Consider the following 7,346-nt stretch of genomic DNA (forward strand, 5'->3'; position numbering starts at 1 on the left):
GAGAGGAGGAGGAGGAGGGGATGAGGAGAGGGAAGACGGGAGGAGAGGGAGGAGGAAGAGGAGGAGGAGGAAGGGGGGAGAAGAGGGGGAGAAGGAGGAAGAGGAGGAGGGGGAGGAGGAAGAGAAGGAAGAGGAGGATCGGAATCTCTAAGTGGACTTGCTACCCAGGAAGCGGGCAGAAACTTCTCATTCGCCCTCCCTCTCCTGATCCACTGTCCAGCAGGCTTGCCTGAGCTCCTCAGCACTTCTGGAGTAGGCATCGCCTTTAAAACGCAATCTTTATGTCTACCCAAGGACTACTTGCTCATGGTTTAAGGTATCCAAAGAGGACCTAAACCACGACATGTAATAAAGGCAGTTGCCAACGCCTCCCTCCCCACCTGAGGTTCAATTCTACTTTCGACGCTGGTTCTTCAAAACTTCTAAATAAAAATGCCTGTACTCCTGTTTATTGCTTGATTACTTTTAAGCATTACCCATCAGCCGTCTGATGTGAAATGAGAGCTTAGCACGTACCTGCCCCTCCCACCCCAGTGCTTCCAAGCCATCCCACGTCTGTGAAATCAGTTTTCATTCTTACACTACATTTTCCACACTGAACCCAACATGCCACTACACTAGTTCCATTTGCTGTCCCACATAAGTTTATACTTTGTTGGCATTAAAACCGGCTGTTCCCTTTGCCTCATTTTCTATATAGCTATCCCTAATTCGTCTCGTCCCACCTAACAGGACAGTCAAATGCCTCTCAATGCTGCTTTCCGCACAGACACATCAGGTCAGGGACCAGTTCGGGTGGCGTACTGGTGCAGCCTCCTACTGGCTGAAAGAGCCTGTTGTTACCTTTTCAGGGACTCTGCAAGTTAGTTACACGTCAGGAACCCAACAAGAGTATGGTGGGAGCTTTTACAAAAGCCCAGAAATCATCCAATGCTACAAATCAGGTTTTGGTTTGTTTTTACCCGGGAGCCGTTTCCCCACAGAGCAGGGCTCCAGCTCCGGCGTTCCCTGCAGGCCTCTCTCTAGTCCCCTCCTGCTGCCGTAGGGTGCAAGGGGCCCCGGGCCTTCCGTTAGCACCTGGAGAGGCCCCTTCACCCTCCCCTGCACTGTCTTCCATTTCCTGGTCTCTTTTCTTCATTTACTCCCTATTTTGGGTGAAATCTTCCAGTAGCTTCCTTAGCAAGTGTGCACTGGAAATAAATTGTGTGATCTATCAAAGAGAAACCTATTCCTGACACTTGTTAAGTAAAAGGTGGTAAGGAAGACTTTATTCAAGGGGACTACCGCAATGGGGTTTTGTAGTAGGCAAGAAACACTGACTCAACTCTGATGACAATAAGCAAAAATGCAGATTTATAGGCAAGGAGCAAGCGTCCGGGTCGGGTGGACGGAAAATTACTAAGAGTCATTCTTTGCTAAGGCAGTTCTTTGCTAACATGACCTGTCAGGATGTTTGCTGAAGGTAGCCAGGGTGGTGAGATGGCAAGCGTGGGACCAAGTCCCTAGGTGACTCGGCAGGATGCTTGCTGAGATCAGAGTAAGTGGGTCACACACAGAGCCCACGGTCAGGGCCCAGTCAGAATTCAGAGGAACCGGACGAGAGTTACATCAAGGGGAGAGCGTTGGTCCAGTCCTTTGCATGCTTTATCCTTGCTCATGATGGACCAGGATCGCTTGACAATGAAATTCCAGGTTGAAAATAACTTGGCATTTTGAAAGCCTTCCGGTGCCCTCCACCTTGCAAGGTTGTGGTTGAAAGTTGGCTGGAACCCTCCTTGTCCCCAGTTATTTGCCTGTGGTTGTTATTTTGCCTTTCTGGGAGTGTTTAGGATCTTCATTTATAACTGGTGTTATAAAAATGTTACAGTGGCATGAGTTGCCTTGGAAAAAATACTTGAAAAAATTTTCAGTGTTTTTCTGGGAAACATAACTGATCCTTTAAATCTGAAAACTCTAGTCCCTCTGTCCTGAGTTTTTTCTCATTCTTTTGATAAATTCCTCTCCATTTTCTTCAGCTATTCCTTTAAGGGATTTAGAATTCTTTGGGCATCTAGAGTCTACCTTTTCTCTTTTCTTTCCTATTTTCACCTTTGTCTTTTTGAATCTCTGAATACTTTCTAGGATATTTCATTGACTTTGTCTACTCATTAAAATTTTTAATTTGTTATACTTTTAATTTCTTTGTTATTTTTAAAGTTTGTTTTAAAATCTTTTCTTTTTTCTTTTAGTTAACAGAGATGGGTCTCACTATGTTGCCTAGGCTTGTCTCGAACTCCTGGGCTCAAGCAGTCCTCCTGCCTTGGCTTCCTACTGTGCCGGGATTACAGGCAGGAGCCACTGTGCCCAGCCTGTACTTTTAATTTCTAAAAGCACGCTCTTCTTCTTTATTATCTGTAATGGCATCCTGTTATTTTTTTCATAAGTGCAGTATTTTGGGGGATATTATGTTTTTCCCTGTTTGTTTTGGGCTCTGTCATATAGGATGCTTTCTCAAAAGTTTGACGATTCTTGGTATATATTTAAAAGTAAATGATTAAAATCTAATTGAAGATAACACTTCTCCTTAGGGTGGCTGAGCTGGGACCCAAGTTAGAGAAGGTGCAGGTCTTTCCTCTGGGGCTACTTAGTTGCTACAGTAAAGAGGCATTCAGCCTGCACCCTGGGGTGCTGTGAACCCAGCACAGGTGTCAGCGACCTGGGGCAGGGCTGGCAGCTCTCCCCATCCACAATGGACAGGCAACCTGTTCTCACGCCAGCTCTCGCCCCTCTCTCCCACGGCCAGAGTTCACGGGCTTCTGGCTGTTTCTCTGTGTGGGGGCCTGCAGGCAATGCACCCCTCTTGGTGTTCTGGGGTTCATGGTGCCCAGGCTTCCGGGGCTCTGCAGGGAGACTCAGGCTCATTGCCCGTCTCAGCGGCAGCTCCCTCTCTGCTTTCTCTCCGCTGCCTTCCTTTCCTCTGATCATCTGATGCCAATCTTGCCCTCTAGGTCGGTCTGGACACCGTTTTCTCCCTGGCTATAACTTCTGGGGCTCCGGGCAGCTGTGATAACTTGGGTGTTCGGCCTGCTGTCTTTACCTGGACCGTTTATCCAACACTTCTGCTCTTTTTGCCTTGCGGAATTTCTGTCCCTGGTAGGAGCATCCCTGCGCCTTGGCCAAGGAAATCCCTGCCCTGCACTCTTGCCCCGTCTCTCCCGATGCCACAGTCCTTTTCTGTTTTCCACCTCTCTTTCTTCACTGAGTCCTTCTCAGTCTGCAGGCACGCTCGCTCCCTCACCACCCCCATTCTAAGGCGATGAATTCTCCTGGGGCTCCTCCATGAGACGGACACTGACCATGCCCATCCCACCCAGCGCGAAGGTGACCAAGCACCGGCAGGGAGAGGGGAGCCAGGCCCTGGGGCGCAGGCTAGGGTATGGGGTTGCAGGACATGGGGCGCAGGAGGTGGGGAGACCTCCAGACGGGAGAGCCCAGGGGAGTAAATGCTCCTCCTGCTGATCTTACACACTAAGGAAGCCAAGGAATTTGTTTTTGGGGTTTTTCTTTTTTTGAGACGGAGTCTTGCTCTGAGGCCCAGGCTGGACTGCAGTGGCGCGATCTTGGCTCACTGCAGCCTCCATGTCCTGGGTTCAAGCGATTCTCCTGCCTCAGCCTCCCAAGTAACTGGGATTACAGGTGCACACCACCACGGTGGCTAATTTTTGTATTTTTAGTAGAGACGGGGTTTCACCAGGTTGGCCAGGGTGGTCTCGAACTCCTGACCTCCCGATCCGCCCGCCTCGGCCTCCCAAAGTGCTGGGGTTACAGGCATCAGCCACTGCACCCAGCCGGAAGCCAGGGCATCTCTCAGCTGAGGACAGAACTTGTGTGAAGCTCTTTGAAGAAGGGCCTTGCACTTTGGGGGTGTCCGCCCACAAGGCTGCACTGCAATTGCTCTCTCAAATATCGCCCATGATTTCTGGGTCTCCCACAGAGCCTCCTTTTCAAGTTCATGGCCCCTGGCTCCTCTGGGTCTGCCAGGGCTGCGGCTGAATCTGAAGCTGCCCCGTGGAAGCCTCCTCCCCTCGGTGCCCACACGCGGCCCCTGGCTGCCCCCTGTTCTCCACAGAGCGCCTGGCTTCAGCCAGAGCCTCCCTCTCACCCTGCGCCCTCTCCCTCGGATGCCCACCCACCACCAGCCCTTCGGCAGCCTCCAAAGGTAACTCAGCCCAGCGCCCCGAGCTTCCTTCCGCTTTGCGTGTAGAGGAGGCATGACGTCCCGGGGGCCGCAGGAATCTTCAACCCAAGCGTTCCAGATCGAACCTGTCTCCCCACCAGCCTGTTTCTGCTGAACTGTTGCTCTTCGTCACAAAATCAATCGCCCCAGCTCAGCTGCCGACTGAAAACACTCCACTCTGTCTTCCATTCCTCTCTTCACAGAGCACGATTCACCAAATCCTAGTGATTTCACCTCAGAAATACCTCTCAAATCTGTCACTTCTTCTCCACTGAGTCCCACAGTCCATGTGGAGTCTTCCTCCCTGTCCCTGACCCTGACCCTGGTCACTGAGACCTTCTCCACACGTTTCCAAAGCTCAAAAAGGCCTCGCATCTCCAAGTCTCTGCCTACCAGAGGCCTTCCAAAGCTCTAGTCCAAGCTGTGGCCCTGGAAGGGCCTTCCCAATGTCACCATGCCTGTTCCCATTCACCCCGGCTACGTCAGACCCACCGGGAAGGGTCAACAGCCCGAAGGCTGTTCATCCACAGCACTGCCCCTCCTTCTGGATATACAGCAGGACAGCACCACCCCATGCCCTTGAAGTTAGGCGTGACTTGCTTTGTCTACTAAGACATGTTATGGTGAACTCCAAGTTTCTCTTCAAAGAATCAGTATGTCAGCATGTTCAGCTCTCTTATTCCTTAAATCTCTGTTTTAAAGTTTAACTTCCTTGTAATTCCAGTAAACCACCTTCTCCACCAGTTCATCAGTAGTTCACATCTCCCTCCCCCCACCCCCTCCATCCTGATTCATCCCAGTCACCTGATCACCCCTGACTCTGACACGCTGGTAACCATCCTTCCCGCCAAAACACCCACCCTGCCACTCCAGGTCGGACCCCTGCTTTTTTGGTTTTTGGTTTTTTTGACACAGAGCTTTGCTCTTGTTGCCCAGGCTGGAGTGTAGTGGTGTGATCTCAGCTCACCTCAATCTCCGCCTCCCGGGTTCAAGCCATTCTCCTGCCTCAGCCTCCTGAGTAGCTGGGACTACAGGCAGGCGCCGCCATGCCCAGCTAATTTTTTATATTTTTAGCAGAGTCGGGGTTTCTCCATGTTGGCCAAGCTGGTCTTGAACTCCCAACCTCAGGTGATCCACCTGCCTCAGCCTCCCTAAGTGTTGGAATTACGGGGTGTGAGCCACCGCCCAGCCTGCTTGCTCTTTTTAACATAGCCAGTCTGGATCAGTCTAGCTTGTGAGGTCTACCCCCAGCCCATAGGGGGCGACACAGCGGCAGGGAAGCTTTGAGGGGCAGTATGTGACTGACGTGTCTCCCAGACCAAGGTGACAGCGACGCCATAGACGGTGGTTCCATCAGCCTGAGACACTGAGACACACCCTGGAGCAGAGCCCATGGCCAGGAAAGACGGCGCAGCGTGAGGGAAACACCCACCTTGCTGCCTTTAGCCTCTGTAACCTTAGTGCTGTTTGTTACTCAGCATTGTCTGGCCTGCCCCAACTGAGAAATCACTGATGTCTCCCAGTGAATTAGACCTCCCCAGAGAAACAAGGCCAACTGGATACACATAGATACATAGGAAGAAATTTATTATGAAGTCTTGGCTCATGTGCTTATGGACACTAACAAGTCCCACGGCCTGCCACCTGCAAGCTAGAAGCCCAGAAAAGCTGCAAGTCTCCTTTCGGTCCAAACCTGAAGGCCCGAGAGGAGCTGACGGCGTTAAGTCCCAATCCAAGAGCAAAGGTGGAGAACTGGAGGGCCTCGGTCTAAGGCCTATTTGACTTTGGAGGGCCAGGAACCGGGAGCATCCAGGCCTGAGGGCAGGGGAAGAAGGTGGCCCAGCTGGAGGAAAGAAAGCCCGCCTGCCCTTCCCCTCCCTTTCTGTTCTGTTCAGGCCCTCAGCAGATGGGATGGCACCCACCTCACTCCCTGCACTGATTCAAATACCAACCTCTTCCACAAACACCCTGTGAGAGACAGGAAAGTTCTTCAAACTTTCTATCCTAGACTACATTATCAGGAGTTACGATCTCTCGCTCTACGGCCATTATCCGCTGTTAGCATAAACGTGCACCCACGTATGTATCTTCTCTAAATCAGCTACGTCTTCAATCAGCTACCTTGACTTGCTCGCATGTCTGAACAGAACTGGGCAAGCTGCAAACCCAGGTGCATGCCCGTCCGTATTTGGAAACCCTCCTGACCTTTGGATTAACTTCCTCTTCTTCCTTGCCTTCTTTCCCCTTATCTCTTCAGGAAATTTCCAAGGTTTTAGCCCATCGGGTCAAGCATAGAATGTGAGGTCCCGTTCCAGCCGATGGAAGCTGGACACAGCCGTAGGGCGATTGCCTCGGGTTATGAAAGTTATAAATGTCCCTGTGTCCCTTGTTCAGGGGTGCTCTGGTGGCAAGACTGCCGGTGAGTTGCACCCTTCCTGAGGCAAGTAAACCAGCCTTGCTGAGCAATTCATTATCACCGTGTGGATTTTTCTGGATGTTATAAACCCGTTTCCAACACACCCTCACAGACAAACCCAGAAATGGTGTTTTACCAGCGATCTGGGCAGCCTGGGACCTAGTCAGGCCGGCACATAAAATTAACCCCTGCACACAGCTTTGTCCACCCTGCCTGCCATGTCTGCTAGACTCACCCTCTTCTCTAACAAAGCGCTTTGCGTTCCTCAAGCCCCCGCTCCCCTCGAAGCTCCGTAAGGTCTGTCACACCCCATGCGGCCCTAGCTCCTTGCCCACACTTGAAGCCTCCGTGTCCATCTTGTATTGCTATGAGCACTTTCCCTCATGTGTCCTCTTTTCAGCTGTAACTTCTGCAGGAGAGAGAGCAGCTTCTTCTTTACCATCAGCCCACAAAGAGCCTGGGGAGTACAAGAACCCCCCCAAAAGGCACCATGGTCTGTTTTCAAAGCTTTGTATTCTGTCCAATTTGACTAGCCAGCTTCTCAAGCCTCCGGAAATTATTTTCAGAAATCATCAGTTAGTCTAAAACTGGCCAACCAAATGGATTGTTTCTAATTTTAAACAAATTCAAAATATAAAAATTCTGGCTTTATATAATGGATCAATTAGGGGGAGATTACATGATATGCATAACAATTGTTTTCTTCACCAAGGT

The sequence above is a fragment of the Cebus imitator genome, unplaced genomic scaffold (assembly GCF_001604975.1).
Source record: "Cebus imitator isolate Cc_AM_T3 unplaced genomic scaffold, Cebus_imitator-1.0 Scaffold806, whole genome shotgun sequence".
NCBI classification, from domain to species: Eukaryota; Metazoa; Chordata; class Mammalia; order Primates; family Cebidae; genus Cebus; species Cebus imitator.